Source organism: Trichosurus vulpecula, chromosome 1, assembly GCF_011100635.1.
Source record: "Trichosurus vulpecula isolate mTriVul1 chromosome 1, mTriVul1.pri, whole genome shotgun sequence".
Lineage (NCBI taxonomy): Eukaryota > Metazoa > Chordata > Mammalia > Diprotodontia > Phalangeridae > Trichosurus > Trichosurus vulpecula.
In genome coordinates, this window is record NC_050573.1 from 74,330,805 (window position 1) to 74,346,446 (window position 15,642).

The window sequence follows — 15,642 nt, forward strand, 5'->3', positions numbered from 1 at the left end:
TCACGTGACCGAGGACAGGGTGGGAGGGAAGGTCAGGGCCGAGCTGGGAGCGGGGTGGAGCGCGTGGGGCCTGGGGCTGCTTCTCTGGCCTTGCTGGCTGCTGGGGTGGGAGTTGAGGGGAGGGACAGAGCCTGCGCTGGGTGGGGAGGGGGGGAGAGGGCGGAGCTGGCCCCCCGCACCTCCTGGCTATCTGAGGGTGGTGTAGCAGGGACTCTGGGGTTCTTTACAAATTTGAGTTATATAGACACCTTCCCATCCCCAGCCCTACCTTAAATGTTTTTCCCTCTAGGTCAAGCCCCACAGTTCTCCTCCCCACATAAAGGGAAGCATTTGCGGACCAGCCTTGCACACCCAGCCTTCCGAGCATGCTAACCCGGTCTGCCCACCGGAAAGCAGGAGGTCCTACAGCTGCACTTTCTTCCTTTTGGCTGGGTGTAATGGGATGAGCACTGGACTTGGGAGTCTGAAAACTTGAGTTCAAATACCTACAACTACCGCGTATAAACGGAACCCCTCTCTCTGCCTTAGTGTCCTACCACGAGGGAGTCGGACTAGATAATCTTGACCGTCCCTCTCAGCTTTAACATCCCAGGCTCCCCCGGAGCTCCCGGAATCGAAGTCGGTCACAGTCGGGGAGGCAGGTGAGAGACCTGTCCTTGACCTTGCCACAGTTACTCCTTGCCCCTGGGATATCACTGGGGGCACCCTGGAGCCAGCTGGGAACAGCCCCTGAGGATCTGCCAGCTCCAGGCCCAGGCTGGGCAATAAGCCCGGAGCTGCAAAGGCCCCCGGGACGGGGAGGGGAGGTTGGAGCCCAGAGACGCCCTCTCCGCGCGCCCAGAGGGAGCAAACAAAGAGCCGAATTGGGGTGAGGCGAGCGGGCGCCACGGAGAGGGCGGAGAGAATAGCTAACTCCCTCTGACCAATTGGTTTCAGTTTATAATTTTCTCCGGGCCTGGGATCCCTGGGAACTGGGGTTGGGGTTAGTGCTTGGGAGATTTCTTTTTGTTTGGTTTGGTTTTGCTGGGTTGTTTGTTGTTTTTATTACTTCGATATCCCTTTGAAACTCAGCCACGAAGGAGAGAGAGAGAGAGAGAAGCAATGCTCAGAATGTTGGAGCTGGAAGGAACCTCAGAACAGCGAACGCAGATGGCTATAGGTCACAGGCGATGAGGGTTACACGGCACTTTGTAAAGCTTAAAACATGCACAAACGTGAAATTATTATATTATACGTATGTAATTATTATTTTATTAGTGTGAATAACTATTATTAGGAACAGTCAGGTGGTGCAATGGAAAAGAGTGCTGGACTTGGACCAGGAAAACCTGAGTTCGAATCCTGCCTTGGACACTTAATATCTGTGTGATCCTGGGCAAATCACAACCTCTCAGACTCAGTTTCCTCATCTGCAAAATGGGGATAGTTATAGCACCTAGCTCCTAGAGTTTTTGTGAGCATCAACAAGCAACAAGTATTTATGTTATAATGAATGTTATTTGATTTATAGATCAAATGAAATAACATTTGTAAAGTACTTTGCAACCCTTAAATCTCAACATAAATGGCTATTATCATTGAGTTATTAATGTTTGAGTTGAGTTAAACTTTGAACACGGATTGTCAGAAATGAGATAGAATGTAAGCAAACAGAGAGAAAGAGGCTTGGGAGAGATGTGAGCTTTAAGAGACTTTTAGGAAAGAAAGAGACTGGTCTCCATCCACAGCATTTAATAAAGCCCAGTGACAAGCCCTGGCGATATGAAGAGATACAAAGGAAGGCAGAGACATTCCTTGACCTCAAGAAACTCACACTCTAGTGGGGGAAGACAGCATAACTAGGTACATATAAGATATACAAAATAGAAGGAAATTTGGGTAGTGGTGTGAGGGACCAGGAAAGGCCTCCTAGAGGAAGTGACATTTGAGCTGAGTTTTGAAGGAAGCCAGAGGAATTAAGAGGCAAAAGTGAGGAAGGAAAACACTCCAGGTTTGGAGTTTACTCAATCCAGTTACCTTACCCCACTTAAAGTAAGTGATGAGATGCCTAATCAATCCATTTCAATCATGATGCTTGAGACTAAGTGTGAAAGGTCTTTGAAGGCTTTGTGAAGTCTGTTCCTAGCGGCTGGGGGCAGGTGGGACAGGGACGGGACAGGACAGGATTTGATTCCATTGTCCCAATCCTATATAAATGCATCTTGTTAGCTGGAATTGGGGAAGTTTAGGAATTGGAGCAAAGTACATCCCTGAGGAGGAGCCACCTGGGTTGGGAAGGAAGGAGGCAAGGACTTGACTTCTGATTTGTACAGGTCTCTTTCTACCCTCCCTTTGTCCAGAGGAGGACTTTGTGAGCTTCAAAAAGTCCAGATGATATTGGACCTTGAATATTCTCTGCAATGTCTTAGCAGCATCCCTGGATCAGCTGACAGCAGCATCTATATCAGGAGTCAGGAACAGAATAGACACAGATTCAGCATGCTTATGGGGAACTTCTTGTGTACCCCATGAATGGAAGAAAAGGTCTTCTAGCAAACAGAAGTTATGTATTACCCCTTTGTGACATATGCTCTCTAAACTTGAGCCCACTTTTCTCCTGGACTCTTTATGTACTTGTAGGAGAATGTGTCACACACTTTTGGGGGTTGTTTTGTACCAATTATTTTGCTGTTCCACCTTAGTAAATACCTTGTCTAAAAAACTACTTAAGGCTAACTGACTAAATGATTCTCAATTTTAAATTTTGGGATGAAGCACCAAGTCTCCCTACTAGTGGGAGTTTTTCAATGAAATTAGAAAATCAGTTGGAGTTAGACCAGAACCCTGCAGGACCTACTCCAGGACCTAAGACTAGTTTCTGAGAGTAGGAGTTGGAATTAGGATCCCCAGAGCTTATATGGACTAGACATGCAGAATAGAGTGCAGTAGGGGAAGAGCAGCAAGGAAGCCAGTGTGGCTGGACTGTAAAATCCATGAAGGGAAGTAAAGTGTAATGAGGATGGAAAGGTAGGAAGGGACTAGGTTAAGAAGAACTAGCTTTACACGCCAAACAGAAAATTTTATATTTGATCTGGAGGTAGTGGGGAACTACTGGAATTTATTGAATAGAAGGGAAACATAGTCAGACCTTTTTTAGGAAATTAATTCTAGCAGGTAAACAAAGGAAAGATTTGAATGGGGAAGGATTTATGGCAGGGAGACCAATTAGCTGGCTATTGCAATAGTTCAAGAGGGTGTCAGTCAATATGTATTTATTAACCACTTTCTAGGTTCAGGGCACCGTGCTAAGCAGTACTGGGGCTACATAGAAAGGCCAAAACAAGAGCTCTGCCCTCGAGGAGCTCATAGTCTAACGGGGGAGACAAAATTCAAATAATTACATGCATATAAGATAATGCAGTGAAAATGGGAGGTAATCTCAGACAGAAGGCACGAGCAGTAGTGGGACCAGGAAAGGCTTCTTACCTTTTAGCTGTCCTGAAGGAAGCCCTAGAAGCCAGGAGGTAGATGTGAAGAGGGAGAGCAGGCAGTGAAAAAGAATGGCAGCTAGAGATGGAATCACATGAGAGCAACAGCCAGATGACCAGTGTGACCGGATAGTAGAGTATGGGAAGGGGAGTAAAATGTTAGAAAACTGTAAGAATAGAAAGGTTAAGTTGTGATGAGTTTTAAAAGCTAAATGGAGGATTTTACATTTTCTCTTGGAGGTAACAGAGAGTCAATAGAGTTTATTGGGTAGGGGGGTAAAGGCATACTATGGTCAGAACAATGCCTTAGGAAGATCATTTTGGCAAATGAGTGGAAGACGGAACTGAGTGGAGAAAGACTTGAAGCAGGGAGATTAAAAGGAAGGTTACTTTGATAATAAAAGCATGAGGTTATAAAGGACTGAATTAGAGTTGTGCTTAAAAGGAGATGAATATGAAACAAGATTTGAATTTAATATTGGGTGAGTGAAAGTGAGTATTTGAGGATTACATAGAAGTGGTGAGAATCTAAGTGACTAGGATGATAGGGCTGTCCTCAACAGCAGCAGAGAAATTGCAAAAAGGGTAGTGGTGGGGGAAGAGAGAAGATAATGAGTCCAGTCTTGAACTTGTTGAGTTTGAAATGCCCTTGAGATAGCCAGTTCCAAATGTCCAAAAGGCTGTTTGTGATAAGGGACTGAAATTCAAGAGGAATGCTAAGACTGAATAGACAAAATCTGGGAGTCATATACATGTGATATACATACAGTGGTGATAATTAAAGCCTTAGGGAGATGATGAGTTCTCCAAGTGAGATAGTATAGAGATATAAGTGGGAGGAAGACTAGGCCCTCAGGGACACCCATGGCTAGAGGGTGTGACATGGATGAAAATCTAGCAAAAGTGATTGAGAATAGTCAGGATGGGTAAGAGGAGAACCAGAAGAAAATCTAGAGAGAGGAGCTAGGAAAAGAGATCAACAGTGTTGAATGCAACAGCAAAATCAAGAAAGGTGAAGAATGAGAAAAGGCCACTATATAAGTTGAATAATGAGGTCAGAGAACTAGAGCATAGAGGGTTTTAGAAGAGAGTAAGAGAAAGTTCTAGTTTTGAAAATATGTGTGTGTGTGTGTGTGTGTGTGTGTGTATTATATGTGTATATATATATATATATATTTTAAATTTCCTTTCCTTTGTATTTGTAGGCTTACTATCAATAACATGTTTGTATTTGAAGTTTTTATTAGTAGCTCATACCTCCCAGGACTGTTGTAAAGATAAAATGAGATATTTGCAAAGCACTTAGCACAGTGCCTGGCACATAGTAGGAACTATATAAATGTTTGCTATTATTATTATTAGCTATTAGGGTCTTTCTCCTGATCCCCTAAAGACCTTGTTGCTTCTGAATTGAACTGTTCAATTTAACCACTACATATCTTGGAGTTTGCAGCCTTAAGCGTTTTTTTGGAGGGGGGGGGAGGGGAGGAGATCTATAAATTCTTCGAATTGCTATTTCATTCTCCATGTTCTGAAGTTCTGGGCACTTCTCTTCTATGATTTCCTTCATTATTTTGTTAAAATTTTTTGAACCTGTCATGTTCTTCTGGGAGACCTATGATCCTTAGGTTTTCTCTACACATCCTGTCTTCTAAATCAATTCGTTTTGCTTGTGTATTACCTATATTTTTCTTTTGATATTTTCTTGGCTTCTTTTCTCTTAGATTATCCTTCATTTCTATGTATCTGTATTACCAATCTATTGTTTTCCCTTTTGTCTCTTTGATGAGGCTTGCCCTTGAAGATTCCAGTTTTTCTATTCTGTCCATTATTTTTGATATGCAGGCCATAAATTCTGCGCTTATAATTCTAATTTTTCTTTTGAACCACTGAGGAATAGCATATTCTCCATGTTCTCTTCACATTTCACAAAGTCCTCCATTTCATTAAGAGTTGGATCATTTCCTTTGTTTTGCAGTATTTATTCATAGAGGCCTAAACTAATTTATTAGCCCTGGAGGCCATATTACTTCCTACTGCTTCTGTTTTCCTCATTGATTTATCTGCTTATATTCAAGGTCTTTGAATTTTCTAATTCCTGAAATCTTTGGTAATTTCAGTCTTTTTCCTCCCCTTATTTTCCCCTATCATTCACTTTCTGATTCCCTTTCCTCTGATGGTGGTTTCCTTGGAGGCTGGATCTCAAAGTCTCTCAGCCTCTGTAACAACAAGCGCCCTAGCATACCCAGGATGGCCTAGCACAGGTTCTTTGACCTGTTTTTAAAGGAAAGCAACTTTAAAGGGGTCAACAATCTTACTTTAATTACATTCACTAGTTCAGGGGAAAGGTCAGCACCCTGAACTTCAGAGAAAATACAAGCAGAGAAATTAGCACAAAGACTAACAGACAGGGCTCTAACTGCCTGAATCAAAGTAATATTGCTATATACTTTACATACATCACTGGATCGAGAGAGTCTTTACATCTGAGTAGTTGGGGAACTCTGAACATATGGCTACTCAGAGTCTTGACCATAAGCAAGCCTCCAAAGCAAAACCTCACCTCAGAGTATATATGCACTTTTGGTTAATAGGCTCAGAGCCAGAAGGCATCACAACCCTTGTGACTCAGTGCCTAATTAGCTTAGTAGTAACAGGTATGAAAGCCTTCCTACAAGCAAGCCTCCCCTAAGCAAGCTCCTTCTTAGGCAAGTCCCTCCCCTAATGAGCTCCATATGAGGCCTATTAATGGGTGGGGAAAATCTTATATCCCATTAACATTACAACCTCCTCCAACGTTGCGCTATTCATGGTGCATTAGCCTAGATCTCTGCCCCAAGTTACTTTTTTTGTTATTCTTTTTTTTATTTAATATTTTTAGTTTTCAGCATTGATTTCCACGAGATTTTGACTTACAAATTTTCTCCCCATTTCTACTCTCCCCCCCACTCCAAGATGGCATATATTCTGATTGTCCCATTCCCCAGTCAGCCCTCCCTTCTGTCACCCCACTCCCACCCCCATCCCCTTTTCCTTTACTTTCTTGTAGGGCAAGATAGATTTCTATGCCCCATTACCTGTATATCTTATTTCCCAGTTGAATGTAAAAACAACTTTTTTTTGAACATCTGCTTTTAAAACTTGAGTTCCAAATTCTCTCCCCTCTTCCCTCCCCACCCACCCTCCCTAAGAAGGCAAGCAATTCAACATGGGCCACATGTTTATCATTATGCAAAACCCTTCCACAATACCCATGTTGTGAAGGACTAACTATATTTTGCTCCCTCCTATCCAGTCCCCCTTTATTCAACTTTCTCCCTTGACCCTGTCCCTTTTGGAAAGTGTTTGCTTTTGATAACCTCCTCCCCCATCTACCCTCCCTTCTATCATGCCCCTTTTTTATCTCCTTCCTCCTTCTTTCCTGTGGGGTAAGATACCCAATTGAGTGTGTATGTTATTCCCTCCTCAAGTCAAATCTGATGAGAGCAGCATTCACTCATTTCCCCTCACCTGCCCCCTTTTCCCTTCCAATAAACTGCTTTTTCTTGCCACTTTAATGTGAGATAATTTACCCCATTCTATCTCTCCCTTTCTCCCTCTCTCAATATGTTCCTCTCTCATCCCTTAATTTGATTTTATTTTTTAGATATCATCCCTTCATATTCAACTGACCCTGTGCCCTCTGTATATTTATATATATATATAGATGTATGTATATATATATATATAATATACATATATATGTATATTCCCTTCAGCTACCCTAATACTGAGGTCTCATGAATTATACACATCATCTTTCCATGTAGGAATGTAAACAAAACAGTTCAACTTTAGTAAGTCCCTTATGACTTCTCTTTCTTGTTTACCTTTTCATGCTTCTCTTTCTTGTGTTTGAAAGTCAAATTTTCTATTCAGCTCTGGTCTTTTCTTCCTTTTTTTTTCAGCTCTGGTCTTTTTATTGAGAAAGCTTGAAAGTCCTCTATTTTATTGAAAATCCATATTTTGCCTTGGAGCATTATACTCAGTTTTGCTGGGTATATGATTCTTGGTTTTAATCCTAGCTCCATGGACCTCTGGAATATCATATTCCAAGCCCTTCAATCCCTTAATGTAGAAGCTGCTAGATCTTGTATTATCCTGATTGTGTTTCCACAATACTCAAATTGTTTCTTTCTGGCTGCTTGCGGTATTTTCTCCTTGATCAGGAAGCTCTGGAATTTGGTGACAATATTCCTAGGAGTTTTCTTTTTGGGATCTTTTTCAGGAGGTGATTGGCAGATTCTTTCAATTTCTGTTTTACCCTCTGGCTCTAGAATATCACGGCAGTTTTCCTTGATAATTTCTTGAAAGATGATGTCTGGGCTCTTTTTTTGATGATGGCTTTCAGGTAGTCCAGTAATTTTTAAATTTTCTCTCCTGGATCTATCATCCAGGTCAGTGGTTTTTCCAATGAGATAGTTCACATTGTCTTCCATTTTTTCATTCCTTTGGTTCTGTTTTATAATACCTTGATTTCTCATAAAGTCACTAGCTTCCACTTGCTCCAATCTAATTTTTAAGGTAATATTTTCTTCAGTAGTCTTCTGGATCTCCTTTTCCATTTGGCTAATTCTGCCTTTCAAGGTATTCTTCTCCTCATTTGCTTTTTGGAGCTCTTTTGCCATTTGAGTTAGTCTATTTTTAAGGTGTTATTTTCTTCAGCATTTTTGGGGGTCCAGCTCCATTGACTTGTTTTTCATGGTTTTCTTGCATCATTCTCATTTCTCTTCCCAATTTTTCCTCTTCTTCTCTTACTTGCTTTTCCAAATCCTTTTTGAGGTCTTCCATGGCCTGAGACAAATTCATGTTTTTCTTGGAGGCTTTTGAGGCAGTGGCCGACAGCAAACTCCTTTCACTCTGTGCCAGCAGCTTCTTCCCACTAACCTGCTCTGTTGTCTTTTGGCATTTGTGGGTTAGAAGTCTGGTAACTGCCATAGCTCACTAATTCAGGGCACTATGGCCTGTTCTGCCCAGCTCCCAGTCTAGTTGGTTTGGGCACAGCCCACACTGGGCTCTGCTCCCCTCCGCTCCCAGCTCTGTGTGATAGACCTTACCCAGCAACCATCCAGGCTGTTCTGGGTTGGAGCCCTGCTTCCCTCTACTATTTCGTGGGTTCTGCAGTTCTAGAATTTGTTCAGAGACATTTTTATAGGTGTTTGGAGGGACCTGGGGGAGAGCTTTAGGCAAGTCCCTGCTTTCCGGTCATCATCTTGGCTCCACTCCCCCCCGCCCCCGCACCCAAGTGACTTTTGAATGGACAGAACTGTCTCTAGCTAGATGCTGTGCTCTTTCCCTCAGGTTTAGTGTAGTGCTGGATAGCCCCTTCATACACATAGTGACCTGTCCTGTTTTCCTGTCCCACTGCCTCTGTTCCTTAGTTTTTAAATCTGGCACTGGCAGTTTGGAGCTTTGCAACATTGGTGCTATGGTGCTGCAGCCCCTTATAATCTTTTGCTGCTCATGGGCTACAGCAATGCTGGCTATCTGGCCACAATATTGGCCACATCAAATTTACACAGCCCAGAGCCTGTACCAGAAAGGGGGGTGGGGCAACAGGGGTTTGGATGGTTGGTTTTGTTATAAGCCTGTGTGGGGTCCTTGAGTCTGTTAGAAGTAGGGAAGAGGTTCTAAGTGAGCTCAGGATCAGTGAGCATCAGTTCATGGGTTTGGGGTTGTTTTCCTAACCTTTTGGATTCTAGGTATTCTGGACCATGGAGACAGCTGAAGTTACTTTATCTTTTGTGCATAATTTCTGTTTTGGAGAGGTTTGAGAGATTGTGGGGATCCTCCATCTTGTTGCTCACAACAACCTAGACTGAAGATACTTTTTAATACAAGATGTGGCCTTCCCCAACAATATTACATTTGGAATAATTATTGACTAAGTCATAGCTAATGTTTATTTGAGATGCACTCTTAGGCTTGGCCTTTAAAAGGAGGGTGGACACAGATACAGAGAATGAACAGAGACTAGAGCTGACAAAGAGACAATAGAAGAGGGAGAGATATACAGAAATAGCTCAGTAATTCATTCCACATACATTTGGTAAGTGTTTACTCTATCCTGTACACTGCTAGGTACTGGGTATATAGAGACAAAAGACAAAAATACCTGATATCAAGAAGTTTCCATTCTATTTGGGGGAAACAATATATAAACACAGAAATAAATATAAAATATACACATAGAGACATGAGCTCTGAAGATCTCGACACCCCGTCTTCACACATTAATCTCAGATCCTGGACCAAATTTACACCTCCCCTCAAAGTTCTAGTCTAACACCTTCCTGAGGAGTCAGAGGTGATTTTCTAATGCTATTGGCTAAACCTCCCACTGGTATGCTGCCTGTCCTGCCCCCTCTTCCTCCCCATCCCCCAATATTAGCAGTTAAGAATCATTTAGTTGGCCAGCCTTAAGTAGCTTTTAGACAAGAGCATTTACTAAGGTGATACAGCAAAACAATTGGTACAAAACATCCCCCTACAAGTATATAAATAGTCCAGGGGGAAAGTGGGCTCAAGTTTAAAGAGTATATGTGACAAAGTGGTAATATTTAGTTCCCGATAACTGCAAGTCCTTTTCTTATATTCATGGTGTACACAAGTTCCCCTTAAGCATATTGAATCTTTGCCCAGTCTGTCCATGACTACTGTCAACCAGATGGAACCAGCCTCTAACCTGTGGCTGGCTGGAGCTGAACAGAGCAGGCTAAGGACAGGAGAGTCAGGGATCAAACAGAAGTTTAATTTCAAAGTGAAGGAAATGGCTTGCGAGCAAAGACACATGTGCCGGAATCCCACCCCTGGTAGGGGTGCCTTGCCAGACCTGAGACAAATCAGATCACCAGAGGACCCCCGAATTTTCCTCCTAAAGAATGGTGGGCTTGACCAAGGCAGGAGCTTGAAGGAGTGGAGTAGGGACAAGGGCAGAGGACTCACCAGATGAGGCAGGGGGTTGAACTCAGGAGAAAAACTATTTCCAGTGGTGCCATTCCCACTGGTACTGGAGAGTCCAATGATCCGATTCCATGTCCAATCCCACTTCTGACACCAATTTATATCAATTGGATAGAATCTGCCTCTAACCAGTGGGTGGCTGGAACCAAATAGAGCAGGCTAGAGACAGCAGGGTGAAGAATCGAACAGAAGTTTAATTTCAAAGTGAAGGAGACAGCTTGCAAGCAAGGACACATGTACCAGAGCCCCATTCCTGGTGGTGGGGGGACCCACTTTAGTGTGGGAAGACCTCCATACTTACACCAATGGCTGTGCAGTGAGCTTCATCCCTGACAACAAGGGATAACAACAATGTGACAGGTTTGATTCATAGGAGGGCTTCATGACCAGAAACAATTCTGGGATTTTGCTGTGGCTGAGATTGTCCAGAGTGTGAGCGCAAAGGATTGTTATGCCAAGCTCAGGACACAGCTTGCTTGCTAGGCCTTAGCTCTAGAAAACAGGGTGTCTCCTAATATCCTGGCACTTCTGATGCAGACACTGCTGTCAACTAATCCAGGGATAATGCTAGAACATCACAGAGAAGCTCACAAGGTCTTTCCTCCTCAAGACAACCAGAAGGGAGAAGACCAAGACCAGGCCAAAGTGCTCCCCCACCTCCGACCCCAACAATTCAAGAGGCATAGAGGAATGGTTCTCTCCTCATTCTCAGTTCACTAAAATGTCTATCCCAGTTCCAACTATCTGAATGCTTATATACAGGCAAGCATCATTTCACTCCATCAAATGGCTTTCAAAGACTTTTCTAATTTTTCCAATAATAAACATTTTTATTGATTGTTCCTTCCACTACTCTGCTCCCCAGCAATAAAAATATTTCAAAATATATCTACATAATCCAATAAAACAATAAAAAACTTCAAAATGTATCTGCATAATCCAGTAAAACAATACAAATACTATAAAAATCTACATAATCCAATAAAACAAAGTTCCACAACATGACTGAAAATGTATGTCTCTCTGGATTTTAAATTCATCACCTCTCTGTCAGGAGGTGAATGGCATGTTTCATCTTCATTCTTTTGGATTTGTGATTTATCATTGCATTGATCAGGGTTCTAAGTTCTTTCTTTATTTTGAACTTAAGAAATAAAACAAGCTAAGTTCTTCAAAGTTGTTTTTCCTTTAAAATGCTGTAACTATATAAATAGTTCTCTAGTTCTGCTTATGTGGATCTGCATCTGTTCAAAAAGGTCTTCTCAGTTTCCTCTGAAACTATCCACTTCACCATTTCTTATGACACAGTAAGATTCCATCACATTAACATACCACAATTTGTTTAGTTATTCCCCAATAGGATAGTACCTTAGTTTCCAATTTTGTCTATGAGGTACTACGTTTTTGTACATGTAGATCCTTTCCCCCTTTCCTTGGTTTCTTTGGGGTAAAGGCCTAGTAATAGTATAGCTGAGCCAAAAGATGTAAACAGTTTGGAACCTGAATAGGCATATTTCCAAATTTGCTTTCCAAAATGGTTGAACAGTTCTATCAGTAGTGCTCTAGGGTACCTGTTTTCCCACAACCCCCTCCAGCATTTGTCATTTCCTCTTTTGTCATTTTTGCCAAGCTGATAGGTATGAGGTGGAACTTATTTTAATTTTCATCTCCCTAATTACTAGTGATTTTAGACATTTTCCACATAATTGTTGATAGTTTGGGTTTCTTTCTTTTTTAAAAAACTTCCTGTTAATATTCTCTAACCATTTATCTTTTGGGAAAAGCTCTTAAGTCTTATAAATTTGAATCGTTTCCTTGGAAATGAAGTCTTTATAAGTAAAACTGGTTGTAAGGATTCTCCCCCCGCCCCTCCCCCAGTTATTGGCTTCCCTTTTTAATTTTTATATTAGATTTGTTTGTGCAAAAACTTTTAAATTTTATATAATCAATATTGTCCATTGTATCTTGTATGATTCTCTTTATCATTTATCTAATCATTGGTTCTTCCCTTATCCATGGATCTTAAAGGGAATTTCTTCTTTGCTCCTCTAATCTGTTTATGCTGCAATTTTTAATATCTAAGTCACAAATCCATGTGGAGCTTATATTGGTATATATGAGTGTTGGTCTAAAGGAAATTTCTGCCAGATTGCTGTGCAAATTTCTCAGAATTTTTTGTTCAGATAGTAAGTTCTTCCCTCAGTATATGGGGTATTTAGGTTTATCAAACACTATGCTGCTCTGTTTTTCCCCCTTTTTTATGCTGTGTACCTTATATCTTCCACTGATAAATTCTCAACTATCACCACCACCCTCATCTTTTAAAAAATAAGTACCAGTGCTTAGCATAGTGTGTGGTGTGCATCATACGTAGTATGTGCTTAATAAATGCTAACTGATTACCAAATTGTTTACATGATTACTGCTCTGTAGCACAGGTTGAGATCTGGTACTGATGGACCTCCTTCTTTCCTACTTTAAAAAACATTATTACCCTTGAAATTTTCTACCTTTTGTCCCTTCATATGAATTTTGTTATTTTTTCTAGCTTTGTAAATATTCTTTTGAATTTCATTAGGATAGTATTGAATAAGCAATTTAGAGAGTATTATCATTCTTATATTGGCTTCAACTACCCTTGAGTAATTAATGTTTCTCCAATGGTTTAGGTTTCTCTTTGTTTCTCCAAAGAATGTTTTGTAATTAGATTTATATAGTCCTCGGGTGAATCTTGGAAGACACGCTCCCAAGTATTTTATAGCCTTTATAGTTATTTTGAATGAAATTTCTTTTTCTACATTTTCTTGCCTGATTTTGTTAGCAATATACAAGAATGCTTATAATTTATGTGGATTTGTCTTATGCCCTGCAACTTTGCTGAAGTTATTATTTCAGTTAACTTTTAGTTGGCATGTAGGTACATCATCTGCAAAAACTGATAATTTTGTTTTCTCTTTGCTTCTCTTTCTTGTCTTAAATTTATAGTTAGCAGTATGCTAAATATTTACTGATGATGATGGATATCTTTGCTTTACCCTTCATTTTATTAGAAAGTCTTCTAACTTTTCTCCACTACATACAATGCTTAATCTGTCTTAGGATATGAACAGGCAGTTCTCAAGGGAAGAAATCCAGGCTATCTATTGCCATATGAAAAAAATGCTTAAAATAACTACTAATTAGAGAAATAAAAATTAAAACAACTCTGAGATCTCATCCTATACCCATTAGACTGGCAGAGATGACCAAAAACAGAAATGATGAATGTTGGAGGGGCACATTGATGCATTGTGGGTAGACTGAAGAGTTGGTACAACCATTCTTAAAAGTAATTTAGAATTATGTTTAAAAAAATTACTAAACAGTGCATGATTCAGCTATACCATTGCTAGGTCCATACCAAAAGAGATCAAAGAAAGAGGAAAAGGTCCCATACATACACAAATATTTGCAGCAGCTCTTTTTGTGGTGGAAAAAAGTGGGAAATTAAGGGGATGCCTATCAATAGGGAAATAGTCAAATAGGGTGTGATATATGAATGTGATGGAAAACTATTATGCTATAAGAAATGAGGAAACAGAAGATTTCAAAAAGACATGGAAAGATGCACATGAACTGATGCAGAGTGAGATAAGCAGAACCAAACGAACACTTAATATTATAACATTAACATAGAAATAAACAATTTTAAAGACATAAACTTAGGAAGAATGAAATGAGCAGGATCAGGACAACAATTTGCATAAGAACAATAATGCTATAAAAACAAATAATTTTGTAAGTTATTTGAACTCTGACCAATAATGATGACTATTGATAATTTCAGAGAATAATAGTGAAACATGGCATCTGTGTCAGAGAGGTGATGGATTAGGGTACAGAAAGACACACACATATGTATGCACACATATACATTTCTTACAAGGAATTTCTTTTCTTTTTTTGTCAGTGGGATAGGAAGTATGAGGGAAAGAAAATAGATTTCTGTTGATTTTTTAAAACAGAAGTGGGGGATCTATAGATGTGTGAAATGTTGAGTGCACTTTCAGATGAGGACACTATATTGTTTTATTTTGTTATGAGACTTCTCATAGAATGAGGAATACTCTAAATGTCTGTAATGTAAAAACACCAAGAAAACTTTTAAAAATACTATTTATTATATTAAGGAAAGGTCCATTTATTCCTGTGATCTGTAGAGGTTTTTTTTTTTAATAGAAATGAGTGTTAGGTTTTGTCAAAAACCTTTTCAGCTTCTATTAATAAAATCATGATTTTTATTATCCATATTATTAATATTGTATATTGTATTTATAGTCTTTATGTTAAAATTCTACATTTCAATTTTGAATCCAAAGCATAGTATTTTTAATCTGTTGTTGTGGCCTACTTGCTAATAATTTATTTAAATTTTTTGCATTGACCTTTGTTGGGGATATTGGTCTGCAGTTTTCTGTACACTCTGTCTCCTTAGTTTAGGTTTTATGACCATATTTGTATCAAAGAAAGAGAATAGAAGGGTATCTCGTTATTGTGAATAGTTTGATTGTCATTTGAATGTTTGCTACAATTTACTTGTTAATCCATCTGGTTTTGGAATTTTTTCTTTAGGACTTAATTTATGGCTTGTTCAACTCCTTTTTTTGATAGAGTCCTTGAAATTTCTTTTGTTAATCTGGGTATTTTATATTTTTGTTAGCATTCACCTATTTCTTCCTAGTACATAATAGGTCAAACTAGTTTCTAATAATTTCCTCTATTTCCTGTTCAATATTTCCTAGTTGTTTTTTTTCCTTTCACTTTGATAGCAACAAGTTAGTTTTCTTCTCTCATTCTTAATCAGGTTATTTAACTGCCTGTCTAACTTATTAGTTGTTTTTCTTTAAACCTGCTCCTAGTTTTATTTGTCAGCTCCATAGACGTGTATGGGGAGAGCTCAGATGGGCACATCTGAGCCGTCAATCTAGTGAGGGTAGGACCTCCATAGCTGAAAGTAGCAACTGAGCAGTAGTGAAAAGTGTGTAGGTAACATTATAACTCCTTTGTTGAGAAAGTCCCAGTGGACCTAAATGGAAGGGTGGTAGCCAGAGGAAGTGAAGTAACTCTGGTCTGGGAGGTAAGAGATCTGGGCTCTAGGCGGCCTGTCATTAACTAAAGGGATGGCTTGGGGAAG

General features: G+C 40.0%; 1 long non-coding RNA gene across 1 annotated transcript; it reads left to right on the plus strand.

Moving 5' to 3' along the window:
• Positions 1-196: 196 nt before the first annotated feature.
• On the plus strand, positions 197-11,461 carry LOC118833777. Its single transcript, XR_005009330.1, has 3 exons — positions 197-399; positions 529-641; positions 11,007-11,461. It is a non-coding gene; the product is annotated as an uncharacterized LOC118833777 (long non-coding RNA).
• The last annotated feature ends 4,181 nt before the right edge of the window (positions 11,462-15,642 follow it).